At 58.6% G+C, this 17,390-nt stretch overlaps 1 protein-coding gene across 2 annotated transcripts in view; it reads right to left on the bottom strand.

The window, feature by feature from the left end:
• The window catches only part of Sorcs2 (sortilin related VPS10 domain containing receptor 2), a 337,661-nt gene that overhangs the window by 189,097 nt on the left and 131,174 nt on the right, over nucleotides 1–17,390 (bottom strand). The gene's annotated exons all lie outside the window — the stretch shown is intronic.

Below are 17,390 nucleotides of genomic sequence, written 5' to 3'. Positions count from 1 at the left end.
GTACCCTCCCCCCGTGAGGTCTCCCCAGGAGAACGGGGCATGACACCTGCTCTGTCCTCAAGCCCCACGCAGGGCCGTGTGCAATAGGTGTTCAAACATCCGGGACCCACACAGGAGTAGAAGTGGCCACTCCCCATGCAGCCTGGGTCAGGGAGGCCACTCAGGTGAACTTGCTCCAACCAGAGTGCTGGCCCAGCCTGAGCGGGTGGACCCTCCTGAGAGGCCAAGGTTAGGCGACCATCTCCGGCCCAGGCCATGGCTCCAGGGACATAGACGCGGCTGGCCAGAATTTCTGGGCTCCTCCACCCTGGCCGCTGTTGGCTGGGCGAGCCTGGGCACACCAGGTGGCCCCGGAAGGTGATCACGCTTGGGAAGCGGCCTGTGTCAGAGCTGAAAACACAGGCACCTGACGTCACCGACACACTGTCCCCGTCCCGCAGCCCACCATCTCCCCACCAGACCTGCCCCTCTGGGACAGGCCAAGCCTGTGCCTCTATTCTAGCCTGGGACCCTGGCTGACATTCGTGGTGACATGTCACGGCTTCCTGACCCGATGCTTCCCCAGAGACATTGCCAGCCACACAGGGCAGCCAGAGGCAGGCACAGGGAAAAACCGCGACCTGGGTGACCATCTAGACGATGGGCAGTCAGGGCAGGGTCTCTCCTGCCCTTTCCTCTGGCCTCCCCCCTGGGCCTGGGTGCCTGCTGACCAAGTGTGTCCCCACAGGTCCTTGTCCACGATGAACGTGTCATGGTGCCCGGTTGGCAACAATTCTACAGGGCCACGCCCACCCAGGGCTGGCCGGGACCTGGGTCCTGAGCACCCACAGGTCCCATTCCAGGCACAGGGGCCCACTTAATGTCCTTACTCTCCTATCTTCATTTGTCCCACACCAAAGCCAAGGAGATCCAGGGTGGCATCTGGCTCAGTCCCTGTGACCTCACTCAGCTCAAAGCCAAGGCCCCCACCTCTGGCTGCACTGCCTGCCGGGGACCCCCTGGGCCTGGCTCCAGGTCCCTCTGCTGCCCCACCCCCTGCAGAGCCTCCTCAGCTGGCCCCTCGGGAGGCACTCTGGATGCCCAGACCCCCGTCACTCCTGCCCCTGCCTTCCTGTCCAGCCCTCAACACCTAGGACACTGTTAATGTGCCCCCAACTCTCCCCCAAGCTTGTCCTGCAGGAGGGGAGGGATTGTTCCAAGGTCCCTGCCATATTCCCGTCACCTAGAGCAGAGCTGGCTCAGAACAGGGACCAGGACAAGGAGAAGTACCAAGCCCTGCCACTTCAGAATGTTTTAGACAGAAACCTCCCCCTGGTCTGTCCTGAAGGGCACAGATGGCAGTGCCAGGCGCCACCCAGGGCTGTGTGCTGTGGGGAGCTGCTCTGGGGGGCCTCCAGGTATGAAGGCCCCCAGAGACAAAACAAATCAGTCCCACCTGGCTCCAGTGACCTTCCCGGGGACGCTGTGCAAACCAAGGGCACGCTCCTCAGTCTGCAGCAGGACGGGTGTGCCAGGGACCCCGAAGCAGACCTCAATGCGAGGGTCCTGCCCCTCCCCAGCAGTGACCCAGCCTGTCCATCCCACCCCCATGGTGGTCGGCGGTCAAAGGCGGCTCCTGTGGGGTCCCTGGATCATGGGCACACCTCCAGCTCCTCGCCCTCCCCACATGGTCCCCTCTTGTCCTGACTGCCTCACCCCACTCCTAATGAAGCCCAGAGTGGGGTGGGGGCCAGGAGACCCGATCCCTGGCTTGAGTGTCCAGTCTCCGACTCTCAGTGTTCAGAGGGCCTCCACACCTGCATTTGATATGGTGCCGAGGACACAGGGAATCCAGCCTTGAGGACTGCGCTCCTGGACCCCAGGACCCAGGTGCCCTGGACAGCCCATGCACAGCTGTCCTGGGAGTTCTTCTGCACCCTGAGGCTGAAGGGGCGTCCCTTTGGGCCAGAACTGGAGGGGTAGGTGGCTCCTGTGTCTCTTGGGGCCTCTCCTCTTCCCTTCTGCTTGAGATGGGGAGAAGGGATCTGCTCTTCTCTGATCAAAGCCTCCCCTCCTGGAAGTAGCACCGCACACGTGGACGACACAGGGCCTAATGACAGCCAGGGAGCCACCCTCAGAACGGGCAGGCTCCTGGGAAGGTGCCTTTGGAGCCGGGCTGGAGCCGGGTGGTCCCTGGAGGCAAAGCCACAAACCCCTGCAGGTTCTCCCCCCACTCAGGGCTGCCACTGCCCCTGCCCCATGTCCTCCAGAGTGTGGGGAAGAGCAGCCTCCACCCAGGGCCCCCCAGGAGAGCGCAGCCTGCGGGCAGCCACACCTCCCTCGCTCCCCGCTCCTGCTCCTGTGGAGCACCGCAGCCACAGGAGCCCTCCAAGGTGTTCTTGGGGGGAACTAGGCCAACAAGTGACAAGCCCTGGTGGCTGAAACCTCAGCACCACATTCTGTCCCTCCTGAGGCCCATGGGGAGGGAGCCTGCCTCCCTCATGGACGCCTGGCCCTGGGTCCCCCCAGGACTGGCCCACGATCCTCAGGGACCTGTTTCCCTCCCAGATTAGACTGGACCAGACAGGCCCAGAACTTGCACAATGCCAGAACCGGGCCCCCCCTGTGGCCGGTCCCAGCCCCAGCCCCATGGCCTGCAAGAATGCCGGCCATGCTGTCCCTCCCAATTTCTCCAGCAATGTCAGAACCTCAGGCTGCTGCCATGCGCAAGTCTTCGCGATTCCTAAACACTGACGGTCTCATGAGTTATCTTGAGTCCTCTGCTGGCCAGGCCAAACCTGTCTGAAGACCAGGATGGGGCCCCCTCGAGCCAGAGAGAGCCCTGTTATGAGAGGATGGTAATGGCCTGGCCTCCTGACAAGGACGTGGCAGTCCCGAAGCCACGACCCACCCAGGGAAGGGACCCGAGTCACTGTGGAGCTGATTCCCAACCTGGGGTGGGGGACCGCCACTAGAACTGGAAATGACTCCCACTGGGCGTCATTGCAAACTAGAGGGGAAGCCCCCACTCCCACCCCTCGAGCTGATGTTCTCAAGGACACGAGGGGCCAGAAGCCACAAACAGCAGGGAGACAGGCTCTTCCATGGTGGACCCCACACAACCGTCCATCTGGGATCTCAAGAGGGAAGCTCATGGAGACAGGAAGTCAGGCCATCTCTGGGGGACACCAGAGCCAACAGTCACCTCATGGCAATCAGGGGGCAGGGTTCTGGGACACAACTCAACTGAAACTCCAGAGCTCCTGAATGACAACACTGTCCCAAATGTCACACTCTGGAACGTGAAGGAATGAGGACAGCCCTAGGGAGGTGGCCTGGGCACCAGCACCCCTGGAAGAGGCACACCCAGGTCCCTGAGCTGGGCTCACGGGTGGCGCCAGGCCGTGGGAGGCCAGAGCCAGCTCCCCACCCAGAGCAGCACCCACGCCAGCACCGGAAGCAGAGGTGGGGAGCACAGAGCACCACAGAGGCCGTGGGGTCGGGGTCCCTCACACTCCCCGTGGCTGGTGGGAGCCTGTCTATGGTGACAGCTGGTGGGCAGATGTGTGGGGCTTAGGCATGCAGAATGCCCAGGGCTGGCAGGGACAACCAAGCCATTGTGTCCTCTGCCAAGACCCTCCTGAGAGGAGCCTCACCAGCACAGGGGCTCTGGGCAGAAGAGCTGCTGGAGCGCCCTGCCACCTAGCAGAGGTGGGTACTGTACACCAGGAGGTGGGACCAGCAGGAGGGGCTGCAACCAGTGCGCAAGGTGACTGTGGGCAGACTGCTAGACCACTCCAGCCGTGGTCTCCTCTCCCAGAGCAGAGGACTGGGTCAGCTGGGCTGCACAGCTGATCCCAGCTCAGACCGAGCTCCCAGGCCCCCCCACCCACAGACACCTATACCAAGGGCTGTCTGCAGGCAGAGGAGCAGAGGCCAGAGGGAGCCTAGAACTCTTGGAAACGAGCAGTAACGTGGCGGAGCCCCAGGGCCAGGCGGGGCCTATGCTCCCGAGCCTGCTCCTCACACAGAGCCAGGGAAAGTGTGGGGGCCGGGGTGGCAGGCCAGGGGCCCAGAGCTCCAGCAAAAGCTGGCCGTATCCCACCTGCCCTTCAGGGCCAGAGGCAGCTCCCCTGCTCCCCCGGCCTCTGTCCCCAGACCCACAGAGTGTCAGGAGGCCACAGAACCTCAGGATCAGTGCACCCAGGGTCAGTAGCTTGAAACTGGCCATGGTGAGGGAATCTTTACCATGGGAACTGGAACACCACCGAACAGGGCTGTGTGGTCTTCACCAGCACACATCCACCTGAAGCCCAGGAGAGACGGGCACCCAGAGAGCGCCAGCAGCAGCCTGGCCTCCCTAGGACTGACTGGTGCCAGGGGAGACGGGGCCTCCAGCCACAGGCCAGCATCTCAGACAGGTCCCAGAAAGCGTCCACCTCTGCCCTCCACTCTAGGGGAGGGCCTACCACGTACCAGTGTCATACTGGGCACTGGGAGCTGCGTCAACAGATGAGGACGTCGAAGCCTGCCACCTAATGGGGCAGGGCTGACGAGCCACATGTAAGGACACAATACAGAGGACGATGTTTGAAAAGGAGAACTTCATTAAAATAATATCATGGGAAATGCATTTAAAGAGAAAAGCACGTGTGGAATGGCATCCTAAACAGGGTAGCTAGGGAGGTGGCCCGGGAGGTGACATTCAGCTGGAACCTGGCGAGGCAGGGCAGACATCCCCGAAGAGGCTGGGTGGGGTGACGGCTGGGAGATGGGGTGCCAAAGAGGCTGGGGGCTGGAGTGAGAACTAGGCCCTGGAGAACCAGCAGGGTAGTGGGTGGGGATACCTTGGGGTGCATCGAGGGGGCCCCGGGACCCCAATGTGGAGGAAGTCATGGGTCAGTTAGGAGCTGATCAGCACTGGACCTCCCTCTCTGAAAGCTCACTTGGGAGGCTGGGTGGCCCCTTGGGAAGACCATGTGCAGGTGTCCAGGTAGGAGGTGCTGAAGCTGGGCCAGCAGGTGCCAGGAGACAGAGACAAGGGTACCGGTTCCGAATGTCCAGGAGAAGAACCACCAGGGCTTGCCGATGGCCGAGATGGGGGAAGGATTTGGGTCTGAGAAATGGCAGGATGACCTGGCCCAGGCCAAACATGCAAGTGGACCAGAGGACAGGGACCCCGTGTTCACCCAGCTCTCCTCTCTCAGCTCTGTCCTGCATGGCCAGTGGCCTTGAGCATGGTATAGACCCAGCCCAAGCAGGCCGGCTGGTCCACAGGTTCCCCTCCATTGGCAGCCATGCCTGGCCCATGACAGTCCACCTTTAGAGGAAAGCTAGAGTGGGAAGGAAGGCCCAGCCGCAGGTCTACAGGGCAGGTATGGGGGACGCTGGGCCTCACAATGAGGTGAGAGGACAGGGACAGCAGCGGGGAAGGAGGTCAACTAGTCAGGTTCCGCAGGTCGGAGCAGTCCCACAGTGGCCAGGCAGGGGTGAGGGATCATGCCCTCTGGTGCACTCTTCCCCAAACTGTGAGGCTGGAGGAGGGAGAGCCTCCAAGGTGGCACAGACGAGGCTGGACTCCATCTGCTCTGGGTTCAACTCGTCTTCCAAAGTCCTGGGTGTTGAGGCCAGGAGAGCGGGGTCTCCAGGATGATTAGAGGGTTCACAAGAAGCACAGAGGCCTGAGCTGGCAGCTCACTATCTCACCACGCGCTGCCTCTGTGCTAGGGCTCTGGATGGGGCAGCACCAGGCCTCACCACATGCTGAGCCTATGTAGCCTATGTAGCCTCCAGATCACTGGGGCTGTTTGTTACAGCAGATGGCACACCCTGACTAGCTGAGCCTGCCACATCAGGATCTCACTTCCATCCATGTTTCCCAGGAAGCCAGCATGTCCCTGGACCAGTGCAGAGAGGGCTGCTCGCCTGAGAAGGACTTACCAATGTGAAATTCAGGGGACACCCAGAAAAAGGTGGACTCAGAAAGCCAATGACTGGAGAAAAGCTCAACCAGCTTCCTCAGAAAGAGATCCACACACTCCTGAGCAGGGGCTCTCACTGCAAAAGCTTGCAAACCTGCCTCAACCAGGGAGCCAGAGGCCAGGAGAGCTCTCTGTAAAGAGAAACCCCAGGAGTCAGGCAAGGGCACCCAAGGCATGGGCCAGATTCAATACAGGGTCCTCTGCATGGTCTCAGAGGCCACCCAGTCCCTAGCACCGGGATCCCCAACCCTCTTTCCAACAAGGCTGCTGGCAGCTCCAGTGTCCATGGCCAGCCAGGCCCACAAGGGACCTCTGCTTGGTAGAAAGACCTTCCCTGGACAGAGTCCCAGATCCTCACTCTGCCCTCTGGACCCACAGCACTGCCTGCCTCCTGACCCCCAGGACATGGCTTGGAAGCTGGGAGATAGTGTCACACCTCCCCAGACCTTCCCTGCTCCAGACCACACCCCAGTGGGCAGAAACAGCCAGTTAGTCCCTTCCTCGTACCTACATCCTAGGCAGAGATCCTCCCTCCAAGGCCAATTGCCCAAGGTCACTCATAAGTGGAACACAGGCTGCTCTGAGCCTTGCTGTGGTCCATGAAACGTTTAGCAGTGATGTTAGGTAAGTCCTGAGCCTGGGCCTTGAGGCCTGTGCACTCTGCTTCTCGAGTCTCTGCCCAGGTGCCATGTGCATGAACCCAGGCTAACCTGCCGGAGGGTAACAGACGCATTGCCAATTAACCCTGCTCCCTCAAGCAGCTGCCAACCAAGCCTAGAAGCAGAGAGATAATGACTGCTGGCCAGACATGTGACTGAGCCCATAAGAACAGAAGAGCCACCCCGCTGAGCCCAACCCATACTGTCCACCTTCAGAACTATGAGCTAACTGAATGGTTATTGTCTTCAGCCACCAGTTTTGAGGGTCGTTTGTTATGCAACAGAAGCTAGCTGATACATCCCCATGGCTGCTCCTTGTACGATTTCTCCCACAGAGGCCACCACTTCTAGCTCCCTAATTTCTAAGCTAGACTCTGTAAGACACAATGCCATTTTTATAAGGTTCTCCATGATGTGGGGACAAAGAGCTCTGGGACAAACACAGTTCTGCCTCTGCCATGCCCCACCTCCACTCAGTATCCCAACTGCCTCAGGTTTTTTAACTGCTGTGCACTCTGCCTGCTGGCTACCTTGAGTTCATCCTGCAGTCTGGGTAGGATCCACTTCCGCCAGCTTCACCAGGCTCACCCTGGGCTCACCCTGGGCCCACCCTGCCACCCCCATGGCAAATGGTCCATGAGGGAAGCCGTGCTGCTCCAGGGCTTCCCTGGCCACTTGCCTGCCCCCCTGCAAGTGTGAGAGTCACCAAGGCAGAGGCCACATAGGTCATTCAACACTCCAGAGCCTGGGTGCCCCTGGAGTGCGCTAAGCACTCAGAGAAAAGGAGGGAAAGGGGGGCGCCCATGTTTTTGATAGGGAGAGCTCCCCACCCATGGCACTCGAGCCAGCAGAGCCATTGGTACCTGTGCTTCATAAGTACCTGACTACAAAACCAGCCACGAAGCTCAGCTTCCTCCAGGTCCTTCTAACCCTCCTCTCCACATTCCTGTGTCCCCCAAGCTAGCCACTGACGATGCCTTAGGCACCAAAGTCCCCTCCTGACCACACCCAGGGGAGGGGAAAAGGCAAGCCACCTCTCTGGACCCTCCATGGGCTGTGTCTGGTGGAGGGCAGTGACCACAGGGAGAGATGGGGCCAGTAGGATTGAGAGTGGAATGGAGGTTAAGGGCCACACCCAGGAAGAGTGAGTCCCACAATCACTGAGAACTTGGCTGCTGATGCCCTCTCAGCAGGCCACCAGAGGGGGGAACACAAGCCTAGACACAGCAAGCAATTGCCCAAGGTCACTCATAAGTAGCAGAGCTGGGACATCTGGAAGAGGGTGCCAAAGTTCTCCCAAGTAATAATGAGTATTATTAGCTTTTATCCCCAAACCAAAAATAAATAAATAAGTGACATTTGCAGCATAGTAAAGATGGCTGGGGAAACCTCACCCCCAGGCACCACACAGTCCTGTCAGCTCCCGCTTTGTAGCTTGGAAAGCAGGGCCCAGGCACCCAGGGGCTGTTCCCAGCTCCAGATGATGGATAGCACTGTAGCACCCAGAGCCAGCACCCACCTCTGATGCTACCCGGCTGCTGCTCCATCTTGGAGGGTGGGCGCCTGCGAACTGGTTTATGGCTCATCCTTCAAAGCACACTCAAGTGAGCTCCATTACATAATAGAAAACAAAGTCCGTGTTCTCACACATTCCCCACTCGGGGACTTGTTTTAAAATGCAATAAATCTGCAGGGCAGAGTGTGACTCCGATGCATGGGGCAGCAGATTTCAGTCTGCAGACCACAGACGGAAGTCCGTGTGCACGTGGGTTTGCATGTGTGCACGAGTGTGCAGGATATAAATGGTGGAGACTGTCACATGCGGATGCTGTCCCAGCCCGGCTCCTCTGGGGAGCACAAGGTAGAAGACTTGGCACTCACTGCGTCTGGAGGGGTGAGTGGTGAGGCTCTGAGGCCCCGGCATCTTCTCAAAGGCCACTTACACTCTGCCAGATGCCTAAGCCCTCACTGTCCACTCCAAATGCTGTCACCAGGTGTGTTCATCCTTGTCCCCTGGTCAGTCTTTCACTTGACACAGCCTCCTGCTGCCATCTCTGGAGCTTTTGTGCCTCTCTGCACAACCACATAATGTCCCCACAACAAACCCACATCCTAACGTTGGAGCCTGCGTGTGTGTTCTCTGACGTTGCAGATGTGACAGGTTCAGGACTTTGGGATGGGAGATGGCCTGGACTGTGCGGGGTCCTCTAAAAGGGGAGCCTTTTTGGCTCTGGTCCAAGCATGAGATGCACAGCAGAGAAGGGTCAGAGGTGGGGCCGGGGCTGCTCTGAGGACAGAGGGAGGATCATGAGCCAAGGGAGGCGGCAGCTGCACTGCAGCCTCAGAAGCTGGAAAGGGGAAGGAAAGAGATGGCCCAGAGCTCAGGAAAGGAATGCAGGCCTATTGATGTCTTGGTCTTAGCCCTGTGAGAGCCAGCTGGACTTCTGACCTCCAGAGTATAGATCCGGCAGGGCGTCGCTTGGAGCACGGAGTCGTGGGTGATTTATTACAAGCATTAGAAAACTAATCACCCTGTGAGTCAGCCTGGCTCTGGGGCCCCCCAAACATGGGCCACCCCCAGCCTCTGTTCCACTGACCCCCAGCTCCCTCCTGCTTCCCCACGGCACCACACACAATGCGGGCGCCATCTTGGATTCCGTTTTCTGGGGCACTGGAGCATGGCTCCTAGGTTCTCTTCATCCTGAGTCTTGATGGCTCCAGCAGTCCCTGGCACTTTGCAGGACCCTGGAAAGCAGCTGCAATGGCTGGGCCTTGGGGTGCTCAGGGTCAGAGACCTGCGGCCATGACTGAGATTTACAGGACAACAGATGTACCCTTGTCTCTCCTCTTCAAGTCTTTTTTTAGCAGAAGATAAACCCACCAGGGGAAGGGAGCCAGGTCTCACATTTATCTTCTTTCTTCTTGCCCAAATGGCCCTGTAATTTCTCCGTTCCCCAGGAACATCAATCACAGCCTCAGAGACAGACCTCCACACATGCAAGCACACATTGGAATCCCAATGCCCTGAAATCCAATAGGCAGGAGAGGGAGCCCACCCTCAGGAATTTACCCTAGGAAAATAATCAGAGCCAAGGGAGTAATGCACACACAAGGACACTCGCCAGGAATTCCTTCTACATCTTCACATTAGTGAAAATTGAAAATGACTCAGATGTCTAAAAACGAGGACTTGGTTAAATAAATAATACCTCCTTCAGACGGAGGCATATCATGCAGCCATTAAAAATAGCAGTTGTGAAAATACGTCGGCACATAAGAAAATGTTTAATACATAATTCTGTTGGGATTCAAAATTGATAAAACATGTATAAATTTGCATCTTAAAAAGACTAGTGAGAATGTTCATCTCAGATATTAATAGTTTTAATCTCATGAGTTGGGGTTAACACAGGCCTTGCTTTTATGTCTCATCTATTTTATAGCTTCCAAAATTCCTAGGGTGACCACAAATCTCAGTATTTAAAAGGAAAATATTTTCTGAGGGAGAATTTTCTAGAGAGGAATTTGCCAACCCCCACCTCAAGAACCTCTTCACAGGGGCTGGTGGTGTACTCAGGGACCCCTTAGGAGGAACGGGAAGCCTCGCACCCAGATCCATGGTGGCGCTTTGAGGACGGCCTTCAGCTCAGCCAGCCCCACACCCCTGTCAGTGCAGCGCTTCTGTCACGCTCAGGGACAGGAAGAACACATCTAAAGAAGCATCGATGCCTCCGATGGAAGGGACATGCAGGAGGTTGTCACCGAGGCCCTGGGGGTCCCGGAGGAGAGGTCTAACCCTCAGGATGGGATATGAGGAAACTGGAAGGTGAACAGAGGCTGAGGGAGGTCCCTGGCCCAGCAGGGACAGGTGACGGGTAATGTGACAACTCCAGAGGAGAGCCAGCCTCCGTCCACAGCCACCCTCCCACCGCCCGCCGCCCACTTCTCAGAATCATCATAGATGAGCACGTGGGCCAGGGAGCCGGGCAGGGGCCCAGTGTGTGTGGGCCAGCCCGCAATCTGGGCTGTCCTCCTGGCAGGGAGAGAAGCCAGATTCCCAGCAAACTGTCCCAACACTCCGTCTTAAAGGAACCTTCTTCCTGGGGCAGGGCCACCAGGTCTTCAGAGGCAGCTCCCAGGGCAGGTTCTGCAGCAGAAGTCAAATGCAGTCCTAACCAGAGCAGGGAAGGGCAGCCTGCCCCCAGCCCTCCGAGGCCAATTGCGGCACTTCTAGAGTGCAGTCTAGGATTAGAGAAGATTTTTGGCACCTGCTGCATAGAATGGACAGGGCTTAGCAGGATGAGCGCTAGGGAGGCTGGGGATCAGCTGGCTGGGAGCAGACCCAAAAGACCACCTTGGATGCAGCAGCAAGGGAGGCCCTGGCTAGGGAGAGCTGCTCAGGAAGCCTCCCTGACTGCCCTTCTCAACTCTGGCAGAGAGGGGACAGACATGTGTCCCTGGCTCTCTCAGCCTCATGATGGTGTGGGTGACAAGACATTATTAAGGGCGTTTCCTCATCTGTCCTCACCACTCAACTCCTGAGTCTTGGATGTCAGAGCCTGAATGGATAGATTGACGGATGATGGAAAGATGATGGGTGGATCAATGATGGACAGGTGATGGGTGGGTGGATGGACGAGTGGATGGATGGATGGATGGATGATGGACAGGTGATGGGTGGGTGGATGGATGGTGGATGGATGGATGGATGGATGGATGGACAGATGATGGATGGATGGATGGATGATGGACAGATGATTGGCAGATGGATGGATGATGGACAGGTGATGGGTGGGTGGATGGACGAGTGGATGGATGGATGGATGGATGATGGACAGATCATGGACAGATGGATGGATGATGGACAGGTGATGGGTGGGTGGATGGATGGTGGATGGATGGATGGATGGATGGACAGATGATGGATGGATGGATGGATGATGGACAGATGATTGGCAGATGGATGGATGATGGACAGGTGATGGGTGGGTGGATGGGTGGGTGGATGGACGGGTGGATGGATGGATGGATGGACGGATGGATGATGGACAAATGATGGACAGATGGATGGATGATGGACAGGTGATGGGTGGGTGGATGGATGATGGGTGGACAGGTGGATGGATGGATGATGGACAGATGATGGATGGATGGATGGATGATGGACAGATGATGGGTGGGTGGATGGATAGTGGATGGACAGATGGATGGATGGACAGATGATGGATGGTGAGTGGGAGGGAAGGAGAGGAGCCACACCAGAGGGCCACCCGCTCCAGGCCCCCAGCACACAGGGCCCTTTGTGGATGGAGCTCGGCCCGGCCCAGGGAGAATCGGATACAGAAGAAAAGGAGGACGGAGGAGGAAGGAAAGCTCCTGAGGGCTGATCAGGAGACGGTGGGAAGAACCAAGGAGTGGGGGCGATGGCGGAGAATCCCAGGGACAAGCCAGGCCCTGAGGAAGGCAGGCACTGAAGTTGAGGCAGAGGAAGGCAGAGACTGGGACACGGGGCTGTCCTCAAGCTGCCGTGACCACTCAGTCACCTGTCCCAGGGCGCTTCACACCAGACCTCATTACCAAACTCATCACACTGCTGATCTGCACGAATTACTTCTTGATAAATGCGAACCCTGCAAGCTTCTGAGGCAGGGCCCCTCTGATCTCTATCTGCTCGGAGTCTTGTGGAGATCAGACTCGGTCTCCATGGTGACGAGAGGGCAGACACCTAGAAACACCGCCCGGAGTGCAGTGCAGCCGCCGCAGAGGAGCCCGCAGCAGGTCCCTGGAGCCTGCTAAGCGCCGAGGGTTTTGGGAGCTTGTCTGAAGCCACCTCCGTGGCACGTGCAGTCCGCGTCCAGGTCTGCACAGTTAGCATTTTGACAGGAGGCCCCGGTTGTCACCAAGACCAGGGGAAACAGAGTCAAACCAAGGTCTGTGTGCGTGGAGACCTGGACCAGCGACTGGGCGCCCATCCCCTGCCTTACAGTGTGCGGCTGCTGCTCTCGAAGCCCCTCTGCGGGCCACCAGGGCAGGGCCGGTGTTCCTGTCACCTTCCCACAGAGGCCGTGGCTTTGGACGCTCACCTGCATCTACCCACACAGCCCCATCAGCTCACCAGCACCTGGAGCCTGACACCAGCACCACCAAGGGCTGGACCCTGGGGCAGCCTGGGGGCAGGCACCGTGCCCTGCACGCAGCTCTGCGCAGCTCACTCGGCGCAGTGTGGCTCCAGGGAACGCAGGCTGAGCCCAGGTCTGCTGGGGGGGGGGGACATCATAGAAAGACAGAAGCAAATCTGACCTCAGAGTCACACAGCCAACAGGAGCCACCTGAAAACCTCGGGCACCAGTCCTCCTGGGACACAGGTGCTCAGAAACCGTTCCCAAAGTGTGTTCCGTGGAGCCTGATACCAGGACACGCCGCAGAACACAAATAAAGTAATACTTAAGTATTAAAATGGACAAGTGACATAAAATAAAAATTAAGCCAAACACAAAACAAACAAAATGAAAAATTTTAAAATGAAATAAGATTTAATAAAATACAATAAAATTAGAGATCATGGAAGGAGGTGAGATGGGAAGTGCCACACGCCCTTTCTGGGAGGTGCTGTGGCTGGAGGGTGACAGACTGTGACAAGTCACACTGCAGAGAGGTCTGGGGACCTTTCTCCAAACTAGGGACACCTATCAAATCTGGCGACAAAGCGTCTTTCCTGGAGCAGCACAGATGGTACCCGTGTCCCACCTGTGTCCCTGCCTCATTCAGAAGCAGCCCCTCCCCTCCCCCACCTGGCAGATGCAGGCTCCAGGGGACCTGCTGTGGCCACTGGAATTCCAGCAGGTGCAGCAGCCCCAGCAAGAGCCCTCCTGGTTGGGCTCAGCTCCTGAACTGTGTCACGTATGAAAAGAATGAGTCCTGGTGGCCTTGTCCTGCTCCAGTAACACAGGTCCCAGAACAAACTCCTGGAGCAGCCCGAGCCGGGTGGCAAGAGGAGAGGAAGCTGAGCGACCTCTCTGTCGGGCATCCTCAGGAGACATGGCACCGGGCCGCTGCAGCCCTGAGTGGCACAGCAAGATCCCCAGGGAGTGAGAGTGCCCAAGGCTCCTCCAGGGGGCATCCACCGCGTCCACCCCCAGGTGCTTCAGGGGCAAATCACCAAAACCAAGTCAGGGCTGTAAAGCAAACTCCAAAAGCAGGAGGCGACGTGCGCATCCATTTCTAAGACCAGCTGAACGGGAAGGATGGGTGCAGACGGGCGTGTTCATGCGGTGGCTCAGTCCACATAGATTGAGGTTCACGCATCACCTTGTATTTTAATTTTGTGGGAATGATGGGCACCCATTTTAAGGCAGAGATGATTTCTAGGAGGGAGTGGGGACTGAGGACCGTGTTGGACTTCACCTGAATCTATTCTAGTGTTTCCTTCTAGAGACAGGAAGAGATCCCACACAGGTGGGCAGGGTTCGAGGAGCTGACACAGTGAGAACCAGGAGCCACACCAGAGGGCCACCCGCTCCAGGCCCCAGCACACAGGGGCCTCTGTGTGGATGGAGCTCAGCCTGGCCCAGGTTCAGCCAGTGGCTGCGAGCGTGGCCCAGGCTCCAGGGTGACCCCAGAACCACCAGGCCTGCTTTTCTGTGGCCCTGGAACATCGGTGTCTCCTGGAACTCATTAAAAATGCGGCTCTCAGGCCCCATCCAGACCCCGGAGTCAGGACCTGCATCACCGAGACCCCTCGTGAGAGCGGCCGCCCTCTCCTCAGACCAGGCTTTCAGCCAGGGACAGACGCAGGTCCCGAGGGGAGAAGGGTCCCACTTCTCTACGCACACAGAGCCCCCTGGCAGATGTGCCACGTGCCATCCGGTGGGGCAACAGAGAAGATGACATCTAAAACCGGTCGGGGACAATAGTGAAAAGGAGCAGGGACGCGGAGGCCGTGAGGGCCAGCCCAGGGCTGCTCTTCCGCTCTGTCTCAGGGGGACAGTTCATCCCTAGGACTAGTCCCACCTTAAAACCCAGAGTCCAGAGTCCCAGGAAGCCCTCCAGTCTGCAGGCCCCTCATTTATCACCGTGACCCCCTGGCCTGGCCAGGGGGCCCTGAAGTGACACTCGCTGTGTCATGGAGTGCACACAATGTCATGGGGACTCTGAGCACTCGGGGTCTCCCCACTCCACAGCAGCCCCCGCTCCACCCGCTGCTTCCTTCCCCTGGGGCAGGGTGGCGGGAGGGCTGGGATGGGCAGGAGCCGGCAGCCAGGAGCCAGCCAGGAAGAGCCAGCAGGACAGGGGTGTGGTGAGAGGAGGGAGGACAGGGCAGCGGGCGGGGCTGGAAGGTCCCTGTGAGCCAGCTGCAGCTGCAGAGGTGGAAAGGGAGGGTGGCCACTTAGGGAATTCTATCAGAAGGCATCGCCAGAGCTCAGTGATAGACCATGCGGTGGACTGAATGGCAGCCTCAGAAGAGATGTCCCCCTGAACCATGATTTTCATGGGAAAAGGGGTCTTTGCAGATGTGACTGAGGTAAGGTTCTCAAGATGACCTCATCCTGGACCACCCAGCTGGACCATCCCAGTTTCCTTAGAAGAAGCTCAGAGGAGAGATACTCAGGGACAGCCACGTGAAGACCCAGGCAGGGATTGAGTGGTGGCCACAGGGTCCTCCAACAGCCACCAGGAGCTGGGTCCTGCCTCCCTCCAGCCTTCAGAGGAAGTGCTGCCCTGAGACACCTTAACTTGGACTCTGACCCCCAGGACGGACGGAGGACACATTTCTGCTGTTTTAGCCCCACCCCAGCCCCACCCCCAGCTGTGGTCAATTATTACACTGGCCACTGCTCCCGGACAGCTGGGAGGCAAAGTCAGGATGGACTCAAACGCAGTCCTGGCTGGAGGGAGAAGAGCTTGGCCATTAGCCCCAGGAGGAGGGCGGCCAGGTGGCCTCGACCCTGGGGAGCCCATTCCTCCCCCCAGCCTTGTTCCCAGGGCCTGGAGGTGGAGCAGAGAACCCCACCACCAGGAGACAGTGCAGATCACGGATCATCAGGGCGGGAGGGAGAGCAGACTGGCACGGGCCCATCAGATGCAGGACAATTAAAAATGTCTTTGGCATAGATTTCAGAGAGCCATTTCTAGAATGTAAATACCATACCTGTCATTAAAAATGTATTTATTGGAATTACCCAGGAGGATTTTTGGGAGGCTGGGTGTGCATTCGGTAAGTAGGTCTTTAATAACCCCATTTAATATGCGCTCCCCAGACACAGCCCGCAAACCGCATCCTCCTGGGCCTCAGAGGCCGACCGAGGCAGGCGGCTCCCAGGGAAGGTCCAAGGGGCTCCCCACCGAGTCCCACCGTGGACAGATGGCAGGATGGGAGCAGATGATTCCCAGGGGGGAAAATGGGGCCAGCACTCAGGCAGGGGAAGCAGCTTGCCCCACTAGGAGGCAAGGGGAGCAGATTGGAATAACACAGTCCTGCGGTCCTAGGAAGCTGGGAGCCGCTGCTGCCCAGGAGTGGGGGCCTGCCTGGTGGCCACGTGCGTCCCCTTGAAGAACCCACCACTCTGCGCCCCCGCTGAGTCTGCCCTCACGACTCAGGAACGTCACTGTGACAGGTCCATCCCAGGGAACCGGAGGGAAAGGAGAACTGTGTGCCTAAGGTTTTCACGGCAGCCTTGACTCAGGGAAGGCAAAGCTGGGGGACCCGCTCGCGGGGCCAGTGTGCAGCTGAGAGGGTGACAGCCACGGGACAGCGTGGAAAACTGGAGATGGAAGTGAACACAGCCCTTCAGTGCGGGCCTACATCTGCGTGAGAGCATCAGCATAACCAAGGACATAAACAAAGAGAGTGATTGCAGCCCTCGGGACGCAGTCTCGGGATGCAGGCTTCCCCGAGACGACTCAAACCCGGCATGCATGTTTAATAGAGGCGCGGAGCCGGCTGGGCCTCCAGACCGTGAGGAGAGGAAGAGCAAAGTCAGACTCTGTTGATTTGCTCTGGGGAAAGGCTAAATGGAGACCGTGCTGCTCTGGAGACGGAAGCGGGCATCTCCTTCTGTCCCACAGCCCCTCCAGGGCCCCCCACCCCATCCTACAGGACAGCACCTCCCACCCCCTTGGGGCAGCTCTGAGTGGGGCTTCAGAGCGGGGCTCCCCCACCTGCTCCTGAAGAACCCTGCCTGGGCCCCGGGCCCCAGGGCCAGCCTGGCTCAGTCCCCACACCCCACCAGACCTGCAGCCAGACGGTCCGCACAGTGCAGATGGCAGCAGGAAGGACCAGCCGCTCACCACCCCAGCACCATTAGAGGTACGCAGTGGGGGGCCCAGGAACCCACACTCTGGAAATCTCTAGGGAGCTGTCCCAGGGGAGGGGTGACCAGGGCCCTTCAGGTCTTGACTGACAGGCATTTGAGGGAGCTGAGCCGTCCTGCTTGGAGGAGGAAGAGACTGAACTGTGTCCGTCCATCTCATCCACCATGGAGCCAGGGGATCCCCCCATCCGCGCACCATCTGCCCAGCAGCCAGGCCACACCCCACAGGGGTCTGCCAGCCCCCGGGAGCCATGGCTCCTGAGCCGACCCTCTGCGAAAACCCAAAGGGAAGCCAAGGGACTCCCCTGGGACTCCACGCCTGAGCGGTTTCTGCTCTCATCCGGAAACAGTGGACGGCCAGCGAGGAGGCTGCGAGAGCAAGCTCCCCATCAGGGGGGCTGCGGGGGCGTCAGGAAACACGTCCTCCTGGAGGAATGTGGCCCGTGCCTGACCCCGTTTTC

This window comes from Urocitellus parryii, chromosome 10, assembly GCF_045843805.1.
Source record: "Urocitellus parryii isolate mUroPar1 chromosome 10, mUroPar1.hap1, whole genome shotgun sequence".
In the NCBI taxonomy this organism is placed as follows: domain Eukaryota; kingdom Metazoa; phylum Chordata; class Mammalia; order Rodentia; family Sciuridae; genus Urocitellus; species Urocitellus parryii.
The sequence above is the reverse complement of the archived record's forward strand: the minus strand, read 5'-3'. Positions and strand labels throughout refer to the sequence as shown.